The sequence below is a fragment of the Saccopteryx bilineata genome, chromosome 1 (assembly GCF_036850765.1).
Source record: "Saccopteryx bilineata isolate mSacBil1 chromosome 1, mSacBil1_pri_phased_curated, whole genome shotgun sequence".
Taxonomy (NCBI): domain Eukaryota; kingdom Metazoa; phylum Chordata; class Mammalia; order Chiroptera; family Emballonuridae; genus Saccopteryx; species Saccopteryx bilineata.
The window spans coordinates 150,950,750-150,971,938 of record NC_089490.1 but is presented as its reverse complement, the minus strand read 5'-3'; the positions used below and the strand labels follow the sequence as shown (position 1 = coordinate 150,971,938).

At 40.3% G+C, this 21,189-nt stretch overlaps 1 pseudogene; it reads left to right on the top strand.

The window, feature by feature from the left end:
• The window catches only part of LOC136334255 (frizzled-5-like), a 36,810-nt pseudogene extending 20,966 nt beyond the window's left edge, over positions 1 to 15,844 (top strand).
• Positions 15,845 to 21,189: the final 5,345 nt, after the last annotated feature.

Sequence of the window (21,189 nt, the reverse complement as noted above, 5' to 3'; positions counted from 1 at the left end):
AGTTTCTGTAAGGTGGTGAGAGAGGGTAGAACACTCCTATCAGAGGCAGCGTTTTTATCTAGCAGGCTCAACCATACCGCCCTTGAAGATCTGGCAGCAGCCCCCATTCCACACAGCCTCATCTCCACAAACCTTGCAGGCAAAGTGAATGGGTCCCAGAACAAGCCTCTTCCAGTTCCTAGGGCAGAAGTTACAAGTCTTTCTAGATAAACCTGCAAAAGTAGAGCACCAATCTTTGACTATAGTTCAGTTTAAGTGCTATGATAAGAACTGTTAGGAATGGCAGATTTCATCTTTTTTTAAACATACCTTTTATTTTTAGTTTCTACAGAGGTTGCTTGGCCAGTCAAAGTCAGAGGCCAAGTCACATTCAGCTCTACTTTTGGACACAGGAATGAATGTACATCTTAGCAAAGGTCCTGCTGAAGAAATGCACTGTGTTATTACCTTTCCACTTGTAAAGGGCAGCATATACAGGCCCAGTGTAGATTCAAGTTGTTCAATAAATACTATCACATGAGTGTTTCATACCTGGGTGGTAGTTATATGGTGATTTTACCTAATACTTGCATATGTAAATCCTGAACACAGATCTTTTCACAATAACCATTCCTTTTGTGGCACAAGCAAACGATAAAACTGGTGGTCAACGGAGCTTCCCAGTGGCTGCTGTGAGGGACAGCAGGACAGCAATACAAACAGCTGGGCTTGAGGCTGGTCTGTCTGTACCACGCAGTATTCCTGTCTGGGTGTGGGGAACACACATGCCTACAAAGGACAGCCTTTCTCATATCCCTTAATGTTCACACCTCCTTATAGTTTTATGAAATTCATCTCTGTCTTACATAATCTGAAGCTGTAGTCAATTCTGTTGGTTTCAGGCCAGTCTGTGTTAGACACTCCTCTAAACCTGCCAGGTAACTCGTGATATTTCATGACTTTTTTTTTTACATATACTAAATGTCTATTCTACAAAGTACTAGGCAAAGTTAACAGCTGAGTAATGATTATAGAAGTAAGCTTTGATTACTTGTTACCTCAAAGGGTGCTTTGCAGAAGAGTATATATGCCACTCGACAAACAGAAAAAAGTTCAGTTGTAGAGAGAGTATGTTCACTGTCTGAAGGTCATCAGATCGACAGCTCAGATTTGCCGATGTTCTCCAAACTCAACTGTGATTTCCAAAACAAATGGTTATTGAGCATTATATGTTCTTAGTGAAATTCTGCACCCATTCCCCAAAACATAGTGCTCTCAGTGAGCACTATGACTCATAGTGAGTTAGCCTGCTTCAATCTGTTAACAATACTTGTTATCTCTATGTCATTGGCAATCTGACTGCTATTTGTCACTTCTTACCTGTGTCACTGATATTGGCTCCTGGCTCCCAACTAGTCTGTTCTCCCCAAAGCAGCCAGAATAACCTCTTAATTAACTCCTTATATGGTTCAACTCTCTATAGAAATAATAAAGGCACTTATACAATCTTGGCTTTCTCTCAACTTCCTGTCATCTTTACAGCAGCCTTGGTGTGTGCCGTTACTCTTTCATTCACACCACCTGGCCTCCGGTGTCAGTAGGATTGAGATTTCTCTCCTCACCGAAGCTAACTCGTCTATCACTAAATCAGTCCCATTCTACTTATGCAGAACACTGCTCCCACATCACCTCTTTTTGAAGAATCCTCCATCTGCCAGATATTTTCCCCAATGTGACTGTTTATGTTGTTGCCACCACACTCTCCACAACTCCCAGGATGCTTCCTGTCACCTCGCTCAGAATTAACTGCCCTGATGCTGGTCTCATCCCCCACTCTCTCCTTAGCCCACATTAGTCTGCTCGCCACTATCACTCTACTCCAACTGCTGTTGCTAACTAAGGTGCCTTCTCGCACACATACCAACTCCACTTCTTGGGCCTTCCTCAAAAACACGAGGGACACTGCCATTTACCTAGTTGCTGGGGCCAAAACCCTCCTTTTGAGTTAGCCTGCTTCAATCTGTTAACAATACTTGTTATCTCTATGTCATTGGCAATCTGACCGCTATTTGTCACTTCTCACCTGTATCACTGATATTGGCTCCTGGCTCCCAACTAGTCTGTTCTCCCCAAAGCAGCCAGAATAAGCTCTTTAATTAAGAGCATTTCACTCCCCTGCTCAGTATCTGCCAAAGATTTCCCATCAAACAAAGTGTTAACTTACGCACATGGCCTGCAAGCTACAAGGCTCTATAGGCTAGGACATTGCCCTTCTGTGCCCGTGTGTCCTACATTCTTTCCCTGGCTTCACACTCTTTCTCACTGGCCAGACCTCACTGTCCCTTGAACACACACAGCATGTTCCTGTCTTAGGTTTTGCACTTACCCCTCTGCCTGTAATGCCAGAGCTTCTTCCTCAGTTCAGTCAGGTCTCCGTTCAAATGTTACCTCTTTGCAGAGGCTCTTCCTGATCATTCTATCTAAAATAGCAAGCCCCTCTAATCACTTCGTCACCTCATTCTGCTTTATCTTCTTTCTAAAAAAATATTTAGCCTGCCTGACCAGGTGGTAGCGCAGTGGATAGAGTGTTGGACTGGGATGCGGAGGACCCAGGTTCAAGACCACGAGGTTGCCAGCTTGAGCGCAGGCTCATCTGGTTTGAGCAAAGCTCACCAGCTTGGACCCAAGGTCTCTAGGGGTCACTCAGCCTGCTGAAGGCCCACAGTCAAGGCACATATGAGAAAGCAATCAATGAACAACTAAGGTGTCACAATGGAAAACTGATAATTGATGCTTCTCATCTCTCTCCCTTCCTGTCTGTCTGTTCCTGTATGTCCTTCTCTCTGAATATGTCTCTGTCACACACACACACACACACACACACACACAAATATATGTATACTTACATATAAATAAAAAATTTACATATATATATAGTTTTGATTTTAGAGAGAGAGGAAAGGAGAAAGGGAGGGAGGGAGAGAGTGGGAGGGCCAGGAAGGGAGAGAGAGAGAGAGAGACAGGAACATCAGTCTGTTTCTGTATGTGCCCTGACCAGGATCAAATAGGCAACCTCTGTGCTTCTGGATGATGCTCTCACCAACTGAGCAATTCAGCCAGGGCTGCTTTATCTTTTTTAAAACACTCATTAAGAAAAAATACTTATATTATCTTAACTAGACATAAGCTTCATAAAGGCAAGAACTCTATGAACATGTTCTCTCCTCTATCCTCAGCATTTAAATGTGTACTGTCAGCACTCAGGGACAAGTTCTCAGGAGTGGCTAGAGTGATGAGAAAACTGGAGGAAAATCAGAGAAGCTAAGGGAAGTGAGATTCAAGAAAGAGTGTGGTCAATATGCGACATGCTGCCAAGAAGTTACTTGTTCCATAATTAACCACCGAATTACCTACTCTTTGTCATTATTCTATCTTCTATCCACTTTCTATTAAATGCTTTCTATGCATTTGAACAGCTCTTGATTCCATACCTCTAGCTCAGATTCATGCTCTAATTTCATATATTCAGATGATTACCAGACATTGGTACTCTGCTGTCACAGGTACATCAAGCTTAACGTGTCTACAAAGAACTCCCCCTCTTCCAACCCAGCTGCTCTCTTTCCTGTATTACCCAGCTCTTCATATGGAAATTCCACTCCTGCCTTTCTCCAGAATGTGCTCAGCATTCCACAAGTTTGGTAGCTCCTTGAAAAGGCCTGTGTCCGAGCCAGTGCCCAATTGGGGAAGGGGAATCTCTAATCAGAAGCACAAGCTGCCTCTTCAAAATTTTAACTGGATACTAAAGAAGGAGGCCCTGATCTCAGTCTTCTCTCCCTCGAGACCAAGCCATTGACTTTCCCTTTAGGTTTGCTGTAGGGAGGAATAATATAATCCTAACCACTTTGTACCAGAATAGGGCTTTTATTCCAAATAATAAAATCTTACCATTGGAATTCTAATGGATGACACAAAGGTCCTTACACAGCTGTAGCTTAGCAGGCAACTAGCAAAGCCTTCTCAGGTCCTACTGGCAGGATAACTCTGGGCAACGTCACAGGCAACCATGAGAGGACAGCAGAGATGGATTGACACCCACCTGCCAAGGAATAGAGAATTGTGGGCTACAGTGTGCAGCCAGGGCACACATTAGAAGTGCCTGGGGAACACAGCCTGGGATGCAGCTTAGACCTACACTGAGTAAGTCTGCCAGGGGACCAGATGGTTCTGTTGCTGCCCCCATCTTGCGCCCTCCACCAGCACACCATGTGTGTGTGCACACTGCATGTGCATGTGTCTCCTGAGGTGTGGAGGGAAGAACCAAAAATCCCTCCTTTGCAGCGGTTCTCAACCTGTGGGTTGCGACCCCAGTGGGGTCGCCCAAAGCAATAGGAAAATACATAATGCATATCAGGTATTTACATCCTGAATCATAACTGTAGCAAAATTACAGTTATGAAGTAGCCACCAAAATTATTTTTTGGTTTGGGGTCACCGCAACATGAGGAACTGTATTGCGGGGTCACGGCATTAGAAAGGATGAGAACCACTGAAAGCAATTGTTTGTGATAAAACCAATGACAACATTTTAAATCACAATGATTATTAAGCTGAAATATGAATATTTTACTTTCTTTGATAGGTTTTTCTTAATAAAGTTCTGATGATTATTTCAGGAACCTACTTTTATTTGAAATAAGAACATACTCTGTGTATAAGACAGAAAACATGCTTTATGAAAGAACTGTCTTACCGAGTTAATATAGCATATTCAGCTCTTAGTTATGTAGCACTAAAAAGAGTATGAACAAATTGGGAAACAAACTTGTCTTTGGGATGATTTTTGAAGTCATCATCTGGAATTGCTTCTTCCTGAAAGGAGAAAAAAAAATGCAACAGTAAGTATCTAGGGAAGAAAAATAGTTAAGTACTCTTACGACAGCAGTCTTCTACTGGTGTCCACGTGCCTCTTAAGGTACTTTTTATTGGGTGACTTGTCTTTGAGTCTTTTAAATACAAAGAATTGGGTTTAAAAAACAATAGTGATTCAATACTAACCATTCATTAAAGAAAAATACAGGCACAATCTCACAAAACTTGTATGTTCCTTCCTACCTTCCTAGTACAGAATTCTATCTAAATGTAAACTATTTCTAGGCTCAAAAGTCTTGATCACCATGCCATACTTCTCTGCAATCAACTCTGAAAATACATTTTTAAGAAAAATTTATTTACTGATTTTAGAGAGAGAAAGGAAGGAAGAGAAAGATCAATTTGTTTATCCACTTATTCGTGCATTTATTGGTTGATTGTTGTATGTGCCCTGTCCAGGGATTGAACCCTCAACCTTGCCATATTGTGATGATGGTCTAACCAACTGAGCTACCCGGGCAGAGCTGAAAATACATATTCAGTTTCCTGTAACCATGAAGTTCTAGAGTTGTGCTGTCTTATACAGTAGTCACCAGCCCCATACTGCTTCAGAGCATCTGAAGAAATGAATTTGAAAATATTTGTCATTTTAATTAATTTAAAATGTAAAATTATTTAATTTTCTTAATAGAGATTTTAACATCTCTATTAAGTTTATTTACAATATTTATATTATTTGATGCTACTGAAAATTATCTTTTACAAAGATAAGTTTCTGGGTTTCTGGGGTACATTTCTTTAAAAAAATTTTTTTTGTAAATAAATTTTTATTAATGTAAATGGGGTGACATCAATAAATCAGGGTACATATATTCAAAGAAAACATGTCCAGGTTATCTTGTCATTCAATTATGTTGCATGCCCATCACCCAAAGTCAGATTGTCCTCCGTCACCCTCTATCTAGTTTTCTTTGTGCCCCTCTTCCTCCCCTTCCCCTCTCCCTTTTTTCCTCCCATGCCCTGCCCACCCCCCATCCCTGGTAACCACCACACTCTTTCCATGTCTGTTAGTCTCGTTTTTATGTCCCACCAATGTATGGAATCATGTAGTTCTTAGTTTTTTCTGATTTACTTATTTCACTTTGTATAATGTTACCAAGGTCCCACCATTTTGTTGTAAATGATCTGATGTCATCATTTCTTATGGCTGAGTAGTATTCCATAGTGTATATGTGCCACATCTTCTTTAACCAGTCTTCTATTGAAGGGCTTTTTGGTTGTTTCCATGTCTTGGCCACTGTGAACAATGCTGCAATGAACATGGGGTTGCATGTATCTTTATGTGTCAATGTTTCTGAGTTTTGGGGGTATATACCCAGTAGAGCGATTTCTGGGTCATAAGGTAGTTCTATTTTCAGTTTTTTGAGGAACCACCATACTTTCTTCCATAATGGTTGTACTAGTTTACAGTTCCACCAACAGTGAATGAGGGTTCCTTTTTCTCCACAGCCTCTCCAACATTTGCTATTACCTGTCTTGTTGATAATAGCTAATCTAACAGGTGTGAGGTGGTATCTCATTGTAGTTTTGATTTGCATTTCTCTAATAACTAATGGGGATGAGCATCTTTTCATATATCTGTTGGCCACTTGTATTTCTTCCTGGGAGAAGTGTCTGTTCATGTCCTCTTCCCATTTTTTTATTGGATTGTTTGTTTGTTTGTTGTTGAGTTTTATGAGTTCTTTGTAAATTTTGGATATTAGGCCCTTATCTGAGCTCTTGTTTGAAAATATCATTTCCCATTTAGTTGTCTGTCTGTTTATTTTGTTTTCAGTTTCTCTTGCTGAGCAAAAACTTTTTAGTCTGATGTAGTCCCATTCATTTATCTTTGCCTTCACTTCTCTTGCCTTTGGAGTCAAATTCATAAAATGCTCTTTAAAATCCAGGTCCATGAGTTTAGTACCTATGTCTTCTTCTATGTACTTTATTGTTTCAGGTCTTATATTTAGGTCTTTGATCCATTTTGAATTAATTTTAGGACAAGGGGACGAGCTGTAGTCGAGTTTCATTCTTTTGCATGTGGCTTTCCAGTTTTCCCAGCACCATTTGCTGAAGATGCTTTCTTTTCTCCATTGTGTGTTGTTGGCCCCTTTATCAAAAATTACTTGACCATATATATGTGGTTTTATTTCTGGACTTTCTATTCTATTCTGTTCCATTGGTATGAGTGTCTATTTTTCTGCCAATACCATGCTGTTTTGATTGTAGTGGCCCTATAATATAGTTTGAAGTCAGGTATTGTAATGCCCCCAGCTTCATTCTTTTTCCTTAGGATTGCTTTGGCTATTCGGGGTATTTTATAGTTCCATATAAATCTGATGATTTTTTGTTCCATTTCTTTAAAAAATGTCATCGGAATTTTGATGGGAATTGCATTAAATTTATAAATTGCTTTGGGTAATATGGCCATTTTGGTTATATTTATTCTTCCTATCCAAGAACAAGGAATATTTTTCCATCTCATTGTATCTTTTTCGATTTCCCTTAACAATGCTTTATAGTTTTCATTATATAGGTCCTTTACATTCTTTGTTATGTTTATTCCTAGGTATTTTATTATTTTTTTTGCAATCGTGAAGGGGATTATTTTTTTGAGTTTGTTTTCTAATATTTCATTGTTGGTATATAGAAAGGCTATGGACTTTTGTACGTTAATTTTGTATCCTGCGACCTTACTGTATTGGCTTATTTTTTCTAGTAATCTGTTTGTGGAGTCTTTGGGGTTTTCGATGTATAGGATCATATCATCTGCAAAAAGTGATACCTTTACTTCTTCTTTTCTGATATGGATGCCTTTTATTTCTTTGTCTTGTCTGATTGCTCTGGCCAGAACTTCTAGCACCACATTAAATAAGAGTGGAGAGAGTGGACAACCCTGTCTTGTTCCTGATTAAAGTGGAAAGTCCTCAGTTTTATGCTATGTAATATGATGTTGGCTGATGGTTTATCATATATGGCCTTTATCATGTTGAGATATTTTCCTTCTATACCCATTTTGTTGAGTGTCTTAAACATAAAGTTGTGTTGTATTGTATTGAATGCCTTTTCTGCATCTATTGATAAGATCATGTGATTTTTGTTCTTTGTTTTGTTGATATGGTGTATTATGGTAACCGTTTTACATATGTTGAACCATCCTTGAGATTCTGAAATGAATCCCACTTGATCGTGATGTATTAATTTTTTAGTATGTTGTTGTATTCAATTTGCCAATATTTTGTTTAGTATTTTAGCATCTGTATTCATTAGAGATATTGGTCTGTAGTTTTCTTTGTTTGTGCTGTTTTTGCCAGGTTTCCGTATGAAGGTTATGTTGGCCTCATAAAATGTGTTTGAAAGTATTGCTTTTTCTTCAATTTTTTGGAAGACTTTGAGTAGATTAGGAACTAAGTCTTCTTTGAATGTTTGATAGAATTTGCTAGTATAACTGTCTGAGCCTGGAATTTTATTTTTGGGGAGGTTTTTAATAATTTTTTCTATTTCCTCCCTGCTAATTGGTCTGTGTAGGCTTTCTGCTTCTTCATGACTCAGTCTAGGAAGGTTGTACTGTTCAAGGAATTTATCCATTTCTTCTAGATTGTTGAATTTTGTGGCATATAGTTTTTTGTAGTATTCTACAATAATTCTTTGTATATTAATGATGTCTGTGGTGATTTCTCCTGTTTTATTTCGGAATTTGTTTATATGAGTCCTTTCTCTTTTTTCCTTGGTGAGTCTTGCCAAGAGTTTGTCAATTTTGTTGATCTTTTCAGAGAACAAGCTCCTTGTTTTATTAATTTTTTCTATACTTTTTCTGTTGTCTATTTCTTTTATTTCTGCTCTGATTTTTATTATTTCCTTTCTTCGGCTGGATTTTGGTTGTCTTTGTTCTTTTTTCTAGTTACTTAAGGTGTGAAGTTAAGTGGTTCACTTGGGCTCTCTCTTGTTTGTTCATATAGGCATGAAGTGATATGAACTTCCCTCTTATTACTGTTTTTCCTGCATCGCAGAGATTCTGATATGTTGTATTGTCATTTTCATTTGTCTGTATATATCTTTTAATCTCTGCGCTTATTTCTTCTTTGACCCATTCATTTTTTAAAAGTATTTTGTTTAGTTTCCACATTTTTGTGGGATTTTTTCCCTCTTTTTTGCAGTTGAATTCTAGTTTCAAGGCTTTATGATCAGAATATATGCTTGGTACAATTCAGTTTTTCTGAATTTGCTGATGTTATTTTTGTGACCCAGCATATGGTCAATTCTTGAGAATGTTCCATGTACACTAGAGAAAAATGTCTACTCTGTCACTTTTGGATGAAGTGTCCTGTAGATGTCTATCATATCCAGGTGCTCTAGTGTTTCGTTTAAGGCCAATATATCTTTATTGATTCTCTGTTTGGATGACCGATCTAGATTGCAGATATCAGTAAATAAATATAAAATGAATGTTTAATGTAACAAAAACAAAATACCATTACTATGATGAAGAAAAATATAAAAATAATTTCAGAGAACAGTAATCTAGAAACAAAAACAACTAAATGATAAAACTTTAAAGTATTAAAGTGAAAGGAGATTATGATAAAAGTAAAAGTATACTGAAATTTTTCATATCCTTCTTAAATGGGATTAAAAAAGAAAAACAAAATGGAAGTGATGATACAATTTAAGAGCTATTTAGGCCCTGGCCGGTTGGCTCAACGGTGGAGCGTCGGCCTGGTGTGCGGGAGTCCTGGGTTCGATTCCCGGCTAGGGCACACAGGAGAGGCGCCCATCTGCTTCTCCACCCCTCCCCCTCTCCTTCCTCTCGTTCTCTCTCTTCCCCTCCCGCAGCCAGGCTCCATTGGAGCAAAGATGGCCCGGGCGCTGGGGATGGCTCTGTGGCCTCTGCCTCAGGAGCTAGAATGGCTCTGGATGCAACACAGTGACACCCCAGAGGGGCAAAGCATCACCTCCTGGTGGGCATGCCAGGTGGATCCCGTTCGGGTGCATGTGGGCGTTTGTATCTGACTGCCTCTCAGTTTTCTCCAATAGATTGTATTTTCCATCTTGACAGTATCTTTTGAAGGACAAACATATTTAGTTTGATAAAATCCCATTTTCTATTTTTATTTTGTCATTTGTGCTTTTGGTGCTATTTCTAAAAGGCTTTGCTTAACCCAAGGTTACAAAGATTTATTCCTATGTTTTAAAAATATTTGATAGTTTTAGCCTTACACTTTGTCTTTTGATCTATTTAGAGTTATTTTGTGTCTGGTGGGAGATGAGGACCCAATTTGGTTCTTTTGCATGTGGACATCCAATTGTTCCAGCACCATTTATTGAAAAGGCTATTGTTTCTCCCATTGAATTGTCTTGGTATCATTGACAACAATCTGTTTACCAAAAACGTAAGGGTTCATTTCTAGACTTTCAGTTCCATTCCATTGATCTACATGCCTCTCTTGATGTCAATAGCAGTCTTGATTCCTATAGCTTTGTAGTAAGTTTTGATATTGAAGATTGTGGGTCCTCCAATTTTATTGTTTTTTAATATTGTTTTGGCTACCCTATGTGTTTCCCATTTCCAACTGAATTTTAGAATCAACTTCCCAATTTCACCAAAAAGTCCAGCAAGGATTTTTGATAGCTAATGCATTAAATCTGTAGGTCAGTTTGAAAGTATTGTCATCTTAATAATTTCTTGTGAGCCACAAACATGTGCTATCTATTCACTTTCTTAGATTTTTAATTTTTAAATGTTATTTTTCAGTGTACAGATTTTGTACTTATTTTATTAAACTTATCTATCAGTATTCTACTATTGCAAAAAAATAGTTTTATTTATTTCATTTTGGATTGTTTGGTAGTGTATACAAATACAATTGGCTTTTGTATATTGACCTTGTATCCTGCAATCTTGTACTTGTTGTTAATTCTAACAGTTTCTGTGTATATGTGTGTGTGTGTGTGTGTGAGAGAGAGAGAGAGAGAGAGAGAGAGAATTTCTTAGAATTTTTTATATACAAGATTATGTCATCTGCAAATATACATTTTCCTTTTAAATCTGGATACCTTTTCTTTTTCTTGCCCTGACTGGAACCTATAGTACAATTTAAAACAAAAGTGATGAAAGCAGACATCCTTGCTGTGGTATAACAGAGAAGGTATTTAGTCTTTGACTACCAATATGGTGTTTTTCATAGATGTCCTTTATGACGTAAAGAAGTTTCCTTCTATCCCAGTTTGTTGAGGCTTTGTTATTTTTAATCACAGAGTGGTGCATTTTGTCATATGCTTTTTCTGTGTATTGAGATAGTTTTTGTCCTTTAGTTATTAATATGGCATATTATATTGATTTATATTTGGATGTTAAACCAACCTTGCATTTTGAGGATAAATCCTACAGAGTCATAGTATTTAATGCTTGTTCCTACCTTGATATTGTCTTAAAAGATCTTGGAAGCCTTTAGTAGAGCTGTCCTAAGTATGTGGCATGTCTGGCCTTTTCATCCATATTCCTGGCACTTAGTATGGCCAATGGTGACACCTTTATCACTTAATGTTAATTGAATTACTATTTAGTGTCCTTATACATAGTTCAAAGGACTCCCTTTAGTATTTCTTATAGGGTAGGTTTACTAATGACCAGTTATCTCAGTTTTTGTTTATATTTTTTAAATGTCTCTTTTTTTTGAAGGATATTTTGCCGAATTTACAAGTCTATCATTTTTATTTCAGCTTTTTAAATATCATCCCGCTGTCTAGTGGCCTACATAGTTTCTGATGAGAGTTTACTGTTATTTTCACTGGTGATCACTTGTACTGTCATTTTTCTCTTACTGTTTTTAAGAGTGTCTTCTCATTCTTGGCTTTAGGCAGTTTTATTACACTGGTTCTTTTTCAATATTGGATGAGGTGCTTATTTTCAGCTGGGCTGTAGTTATTTTTATTTTTCTATTTTTTAAAAAAAATATGTAATTTTCAATATAGAATTCTATACCCATCCAAATAGGTATCAAATATGAAAGTAGCATAAAGACATCCCACACACTCCAGGTCTCAGGACAAAGTATTTCTCATTTAACTTTCTCACAAAGGCATTAGTATTTCAAAAATAAAGCAAACAAAACTGAGGCAGTTACTACAGAAAAAGTTAGCGTTTTTCAAGATATTATACAATTCACCTGTGAAAAGTATGAATATCCTGAAAAACTAAACACTGAGTTTAAATATAACCAGTATTATACTATATCCCTAATGGAAACATTGAAACGCACTCATTTGTTTTAATTTCTTATTGCTTGTGAAATAAGTTACCACAAATTTAGCAGCTTATATAATAAACAAGTTTTAATGTCTTACAGCTCTGGAGCTCAGAAGTCCACAGTAGGTCTTTCTGGGTGAAAAGCAACGTGTGTGGCAGGTCTGCACTGTTTCCTGGACGTTCTAGGGGAAATTTTGTTTTCTTACCTTTTGCAGGGAGCAGCAGGTCTGCATTGTTTCCTAGAGGTTCCAGGGAAATTTTCATTTTTTTTTAACCTTTTCCAGGAGCAGCAGGTCTGTGTTGTTTCCTGGAGGGTCTTTTTTTAGTTTCTATCAATAGATGCTGCCCATTCCTCCAGCTCAAAGCCAGCAACTGCCAGTGAGTGTTTCCCACAACACATCAGTGTTTTACGGACTCGTCCTTGGGCTGTAGTTCTTTGGAGATGTCTTTCTGCCTCTCAGAACCTTCCATCAAGCCTGTTGTTACCCACTCCTCTAATTCTGCCTAGAGTTATCCTCAGAAGACATTCATGAAGCAGGAAAAATTATGGCTATATTTCCCAATACTTTTATATTCTATTCTGTTTTGTTTCTCACTAAAGGAAAGTCTTTTCATTTCAAGATGCCTCTGCTCAAATGCTAGGCTGAGCTGTGACTCTTCTCTGATGGCAGAAGGCCATGAGAAGGCTTATATCGTACACACTATTTTGTTAATTGCTTTTCCCCACTTAACCACCTAATGTGAATATTTTCCAGTGTCTTCCACAATACCATTTATGATGACTGCATAGTAATTCATAGCTGCAAAAGGAAACTACTTTTAGTTATTTTATTAGCTTCTGAGTTTTCCCTATGATAACACTGCAATGATCATTAATGAGCTGCAGGAGGGCAGCAGCCCTATTTTATTCTGTGTGATGTTGCAGCATGTAGGACAGCGTCTGCCTCATGAAAACACCAATAAATATTTGTGGAATGAATAAGTAGTTGAAGAGCAAGGTTTTCTCTATTTAAATCTTTATTTACAAATTTGCTTAGTTCCTTTAAAAAACAACCAGAGGCGAGAAGTTGATGGCTAGGTAGATCTCTATATATTTTAAACACTTGGTGAGTATTTTCAAATTGCATGCAGAAAGATTTTGCCAGTTTACAGTTTCACTGGGTGTATATGGAAATGCCTGATTCTCTAACCTCACCAATGACAGATTTGTTTAAATCTCCATCATTGACGGTTGAAGAATAGGGCTTCCTTAACAGTTTTAGCATGCAGTTCTTATAGAACAAGCGATGATCAACATTTTAATGTCTTTTGCCATTTGCTCCTTTGAACAGCAGAGCTCATGACATGGGGAAGGAGAGCTGGTCTGTCTGAATCGCTGGGGCCACAGCCTGGGGCTGCTCAGGGGATGAGAGGGCTGTTCCGTGAGGGTCACAACCTGTCGGATTCTCAGGCAGTCTCACAGGGTGTTATTTTCGTGGGAAGAGCATTGGAGAGCAATTCAGTTGTACTGATCTTTGGGCCTGTTCCCCTCTCCCTGAAGCACGACCCAGGCAAATGCAGGTTTATCTTTTGGATCCTAGGAACCTCGGGGCGGGCTCTCACTGCCACCACCTCCACCGGTGTTCCTCTTCTCCTATGAGAGAGTCTCCAAGCTGTTTTGGTTTTGAACCCATGTCGGCAAACAATTTTCAAGCATGGTTTTCCAATATAGTTCTACTAACTAATAAAATCTATGTGTGTACTAAAATACTAATGTATTAAATACATATAACCCTCTCACATAAAAATCAAAATCGCAAAGGGTAAGATTACAAAGGTACACAACGGGCAATTCCAAGGTTCCTTCCTGCTCAGCAACATTCCCTTTTGGGCTCCCCCACTTTAGAGCTCAGCGCTCTCAGGTGTTTGTAGGAAAGCGGGTTTTCTCCCGCCTGGGGAGGTGAGCTACTTCCACAATTCCTAGGGAGTCAGACTTCTATCACGGCTGACCAGCTGGCTGTGTGAGCCAGCACTTTCTGTGGGGGCCCAGCGAAGGGCGCTTGAAACTGCTGGTCAGTAAGCTGAGCCCAATGCCCTTCGATGCAAACTTCACCCAGAAGCCAAACCCGGAGGAGTGAGACTACTGGCAGCCTCTCCAGCTCTCCCTGTCTGCTGCCCAGCACTCCACGGCAAGCCTGCTTTTTCCAAGATCGCCGTGACCTTGACCGAGGGAGAGCACCAACAGGTGCAAAGTCAGGACCGACCCTCTGCAGTTAGACTTTACTTCACATTGGATCATTTAAGTCACATATTTATGTCACATCACTCTGTGTCAACATGTAATGTCTCTCTCTGTACAGCGAAATAGGACATACAAAAAATGGGAAAAATTAGCAAATAATAAAACAATAGTACTCAAATAGAAGTTATGAAGGAATTTCTTTACAGTAAAATGCAACATCAAATGCTGTCATGGAAATAGGTTTCAAAAAGAAGAGAAATCCTTCGGTACATTTTAGTTGAAAACTTGGAGGGGGAAATGAGACGGTCAGGGCCAAGGCCTGCTGATGTCACCCTGAAGGAGCATGCTGCATTTGAACGGGCAAGGGGCTCGAGCCAAACCCAAACACCATTTAGAAAAACATGCTGTCACTAGAACATTCTTTTGCCTCTTAGCAGCATCCACAAAAATCTTTCTGAGCAATCTAACATGGAAGGACAATATTTAACATGAAAATAAAAAATGGTTGACACTCAGAAATAGTCATTTCAAGCTGTTTGCTTATCTCACATAAAGCCTTCCCTCAGTGCTACATGTTATGGACGAGGCTACAGCCCAGTGGACAGTGTGAGCCCATTTATATGCATCTGTACACCTAGAAAGAGTCTTTGGAGGATTAGTGCAGGAAATAATAAACAGCAGTGAGCACTGAGATTTGAAATCTGCATGTGGGAAAATAATTTGTGCTCATTTTTTTCTCTGTATAAAGTGTTGCAACAGTCATGTGCTACCTCTTATCCTATTTTTAAAATTTAGATATAACTTACAATACTGAAGTGGACAGATCTTAAGTATACAGATTGATCAATTCTAACAAATGCATACACCTTGTAACCCCACCCCCATCGAGATACAGAACATTTTCATCACCCATAATGTTCCCTCCTGCTGGTTCCCATTACTCCTCTCCTTGTCCCAAACACCGTTCATCCCCCATCGTTATAGCCCCCGTAAGTCAATGCTGATTTGATTTCTTGCCTGTTCTAGAACTTCACATAAGAAAAACCATGTGGTTTATATTCCTGTGTTTCGCTTGTTTCACTCGGCACAATGTCTGTGAGATTTATCCGTGCTGTCTCCTGTACCAATAGTTTGTTTCTTTTTATTGGTGAGTAATCCTCCATTGCATGGCCTTACCACAATTTGTGTAGTCATCTATCAATGGTACCTGGGCTGTTTTCAGTTTTCAAATATTATAAATAAAGATGGGGAAACAATTCATATCCAAGCCTTTTCGGAGGGCATATGTGTTCTCTGAAGTAAATATCTAGAAGTGAAATAGATAAATTAAAATGAACTGTTTTCTACATTTTTACTCAGGGCTTCATGATCCACTGGCAGGATGAAATGGAGGCAAAGAGAACTGGGCTTGGGGGATTAAAGCTGGACCGAGGAGGAGACAGCATTTCAGAGCAGAAGATGCCGTGAAGTGCGGTTTGGAAGACCTTGGCCAGCCCAGGCTTCTCCTTCAATGGCTCTGTGTCTTTGTGTAAATCAAACACCTCAGGGTCCCAGTCTCCTCATATGGAAAAGAGAAGCAATGAAGGCGGTACTTCTCTTTATTGCACGTCTTTGCAGATATTGTCTTTTTTACACAGTAAGGGAAAAGGGTTTGTGGCAACCCTGTGTCAAGCAGGTCTATCAGCACCATTTTCCCAACGGCCTCAGATGATGCTTTAGCATTTTTTTTTTAGCAATTAAGATCTTTTTATTTTTTTTAATTAAAATTTGTTCATTGTATTTTAGATATGATGCTATTAAACACTTAACAGACTACAGTATAGTGTGGACATGACTTTTATATGCACTGGGAAACCAAAATTTGTGTGACTTGCTGTTGCGATCATTTGCTTTATTGTGATGGTCTAGCACCGAACCCACAGTGTCTCCAAGGTCTGCCTGTGACCACAGAGAAGTGGAAGGGAGGAGCAGATGTGTTCAGGGGACACACAAGAGTATGGATGGGCTCATTGTCAGGTATCTTACCCTGACTTTGAGGTGGGAAAGCATCAGCAGCACCCCCATCATGGAGTGTAAGTGAGGAAGGACAGTCCTCACTGTGACTTTTGAATGTGGCTAGGGAAGAATGAATCTGTGACTACTCTGAATCCAGGGAAGCTCTCCCAGTGTCTCCTCCAGCTCACTGTGTACGGAGCCACTTCCCTGTCTTTTGCGTTTTATTCTTTCTTTGTCCGCATTGCCAGCAGGGGCAGGGGACCCAGGTCCAGATTTCCCAGGATGAACTTAGTATCTAAATTCTCCAGTGGTCCTGGGACATAAAGTACAGCACAGGAAATGTAGACACTAACTCTGTGATAAACTCCGTATGCTGTCAGGTGGGCATTTCAAACGATCGGGAGATCACTCTGTGAAGTGTATGATTGTCTAACCACTGTGTGTACACCGGAACTAACACAAAATAATATTGAATGCAAACTGTAATTGAAAATAAAATTGGCCCTGGCGGTTGGCTCAGCAGTAGAGACGTTCGGCCCTGGCGCACAGGAGTCCCGGGTTCGAATCCCAGCCAGGGCACACAGGAGAGGTGCCAGTCTGCTTCTCCACCCCTCCCCCTTCTCCTCCTCTCTGTCTCTCTTTCCTGTCCCTCAGCCGAGGCTCCATTGGAGCAAAGATGGCCTGGGCGCTGGGGATGGCTCTGTGGCCTCTGCCTCAGATGCTAGACTGGCTCTGGTTGCAACAGAGCAATGCCCCAGGGGAGAGGAGCATCCCCCCACTGGTGGGCATGCCGGTTGGATCCAGTTGGGCGCATGCGGGAGTCTGTCAGACTGCCTCCCCTGTTTCCAGCTTCGGAAAAATTAAAGAAATATTAAACTAAATAATAAATAAATAAACTAAAATAAAAATTTCTGGTGGGTGAACTAGGATGGTGGTGGGAGTGGAAGTGAGCCATGTGAAAGATCATGGAAGACCCTTTAGTGTTTTTAGATGGAAACTTTATCAGTGAGACTTCAGCTCTGAACTCTGGGCAGAGAACAGCACAGGCAGAGGGACGACAGGATCCCAGGGAGTCACATCCACAAGGCCCCATAGCTGCTCCTGCACGGTGTTATTCTGCTGCCACTGAACTCTCCCAGAGGTCCAAAGAGTTGTGTTTTCACTTGTATCTCTTCAAATTCCCCTGTTAATAATAACGATCCCCTGAATCTTCTTCTGTGGCTTCAAGTGGGGAGGAAAGAGGTGAGGCAACATTTTTAAGTCTATGCAGGATGGATGCCTTGCCCCAGAATGACTTAATGCCTGGTCGTTATTTCCACGGTGTTAGATTTTTTCTGCTGCCAATTCCAGTATGTCTCAAATTCTAAGTCCCTTTCATTAACTTTTCCTTGTTTTATAGGCAGGGATATTTTTCCCTCTGTGTTCCTGCCTATGGCAGATTTGAAACATCACCAAGGCAGAAATGTCCACTGCTCAAAGGGAACAGAAAAAGAGAGGAGAGTGTGAGCATGACTTAGTTCACAGAAGTTTCCCCTCTTATCTGGTAGGGTGTCTGTGATTATGATTACAATCATTTTGCCTGGATCTTTTTAGCTTTTATTTAATAAAAACAACTTACTCCTGTTTTTTTTTCCTGCTCCCAACTGCATGGCCTTGGTGGGGGGACAGTTTGGCAGCTGGGAGAAGTCTAGGAGCAGGAGGAAGTGGAAGACTCCGAAACTTGAACTGAAGGTAATAAACACCTGAAAGTGAAGCGGTTGCCTGCTCTTTTACAGATGCTGCAGAACCCCCTCAGATTATAGCCACCCAAGGAGTATGGCACCACTGACTTCTATTTTATTTCAGAATATAAAAATGAACATATGCTGAGAAGTAAGCCTGGGTGCTTAGATTCTATTACTGCCCTCACCATGAGCCACCGCCTCTCAGAGAACCCCAGGGCCTCTTCCATTCAGAAGCACCTGTAGAGAGGTTGCTGTTCAAAACCTCGGGCTTGCCCGATCAAGACGCATACAAGAACCAACTACTACAAGCTGCTGCTTCCCACTTCTCTCCCCTCTTTCTCTCTTCTCCATTCTCTCTCTCTCTCTGAAAATCAATAAATAAAATCTAAAGAAGAAGCAGCACATATAGAGTAGAGAGACATTTAGAAACTACAAGAAGAGGTCCCAGGGTTAAGGTTTCTAGGGTATAGAGAACAGCACTTCAGGGAACTAACTCTGCCATCAGCTACTTCCCATCCTTTCTAGTCTTCTCTCTCACTACCCAGCTTCTCAGTTCCCCAGACAGTTTTTCCAGCTGGGCTCCAGGAGCATACCGGACCTAGAATGCTCTTCCTTCATTGCTCAGGGGTCAGAATGCTTCCTGCCAGGCGTGGAGCTGCAGGATACAGAGGGCTGCACATGCTGAGTGAGGCCGCTGGGCCAGAGCCAGACCCCACTCTCTGCGAGTAGTTGTGGACTTGGGTGAGTTATCTTAGTCCAACTTTCCTCTAGTATAAAATGGATAGTCCATATGACCTTGTGGGAGGATTCTTGTGAGGACTAAATTAGAGCATATGTGTTTAGCTAATGTTAGCACATACTAGGTGTCCAATAAATATTTGAGTGAGGCCCTGGCCGGTTGGCTCAGTGGTAGAGTGTCGGCCTGGTGTCTGGGAGTCCCAGGTTCGATTCCCGGCCAGGGAACACAGGAGAAGCACCCATCTGCTTCTCCACCCCTCCCCCTCTCCTTCCTCTCTGTCTCTCTCTTCCCCTCCTGTAGTTGAGGCTCCATTGGAGCAAAGTTGGCCCGGGCGCTGAGGATGGCTCTGTGGCCTCTGCCTCAGGCGCTAGAATGGCTCTGGATGCAACAGAGTTATGCCTCAGATGGGCAGAGCATCGCCCCTGGTGGGCATGCCGGGTGGATCCTGGTTTGGCGCATGCGGGAGTCTGTCTGATTGCCTCCCCGTTTCCAGCTTCAGAAGAATGCAAAAAAGAAAAAAAAATATTTGAGTGAATAAAAGTACAGAATGATCGAGATGTGTCAGAAAAGTCTCTGAGGTCATGAGCTTAATGAACTTAGGGACCCTGCCTATCTTATTTACTTGTCACAGTGCCTGGCTACACCAATCAATGCTTACCCAGAGAGTTATTTCCATTATAGAAGTTTGGAGGGCAACACTGAAGAGTCTGGGAATTACTTTGTCCTGTACTCAGCTAACATCTATTAAGTGCCAACTATGTTCCAGGTACTATAACAGCTCTGGGGAATTGCAGAAGCAAGCCCTGCCTTCCGGAGCGCTACGAAAAGCCAACTTCTAGGGCTGAGGTGGCAGGAGGGTTGGATAACTGGAGAAGAAAAGTTAGAGAGACTGCCTGGGAGAGTGTCATGCAGGGCGGTGAGTGTGCCGTAGCCATGTTTGAGAGACAAGCCAGGAAATAATTCTCAGCAGGTAGGAGGACAAGGACGATCTCAGGATAAATTCGGATTTTTATAGTCATAATTTCTATCCATGTGTTTGGCCACTAAAGAGTGGAAACTTCTTAGCCACGGTGGTGACAGGATGCAGGGTCTAGGGGAGGGCATTTCCTCTCATTCCAAAAGGGCAGCAGGTTTCCTATTCAGAGACATCCCAGAGATGGGACCCCAGAATTCCAGAGTTTGTCTGACCCCTGAAGAGCAGGGGTTTCCCTAATGCCCTGGAGAGGAGACAACACCTTTAACCATCTCCAACCCCTACCAGCCCCTCCACCCTTAACTGGAAACTCTGTTCTGCCCACCACAGGGGAGCCTGGGGCTCATCTGGTCTCCAGACTTAGAGAACCATTTCCCAGTGCAACACAAACCACAGCCTGAGACCCAAGGCCTGGAGAACTTCTGAAAGAGATAGGAACTGGACCTGAGCAGAGCAGCTTAACTCAGTATTAAACAACACCTTTCAGGATACCAACCCAGGGAGTTTCACTTTTGTCTCCTTAATATCCAGTTAACCATCCCCACTTTATTCCATATCATTTCTCTCTCTCCTTCTTTCTCTCTCATTGGTGGGATTTTTATCACTCATTTAATAATTCTCCACTGAAAGCAAACGTGCTAGATACAAAAGAAAGACAGAGTTCCAGCTCTCCAGCTTGGACACAGTTATTAAAAGTTATATGTCACCATAGCCTTTGATTCATCAATTCAACTCCTCAGAATTCATTCTAAATATATACTCCCACAGGTGCCAAGACTTGAATGTAGAAGGACGATCCCTGAACTACTTTAAATAACAATTCAAAATTAAGAACAATACAAATACCCATGATAGGAAGCTGATAAAGTAGATTATAATAAATTTAAAAAGTAAATATTATAAGTGTACAGAAAATGGTCAATCTTCTTGAGAAAATAGGGAAAGATCTCCAAGAAAGATTATGCAGTGGAAAAAAAGCATGCATATTATATTACGTTTGTTTCTTAAAATGAATGTAATTATATGCATACAAAGACTATGAAGCTTCTTCAGATAAGCTGTTGAAGATGGTAGCCACTAGCCATGTGTGCTACTGAATACTTGAAATATGGCTAGTTCTAATCAAGATGTACTATAAGTACAAATTCACAACAAATTTTAAAGACTTAGCACAAAAACAAAAAGTAAAATGTTTTCATAATTACTTATTTTGATTACAAGTTGAAATAATATTTGGATCTATTGGGCTAAATAAAAATGTACTATTAAATTGATTTCTCTTTTTCTAAAAATTTTTAGTATGGCTATAAGAAAATATAAATTATATAAGTGGTTCACATTATATTTATATTAAATAGCAAGTACTGTCCAGAACAGGAACCAGCCCAAATGGGCTAAAAC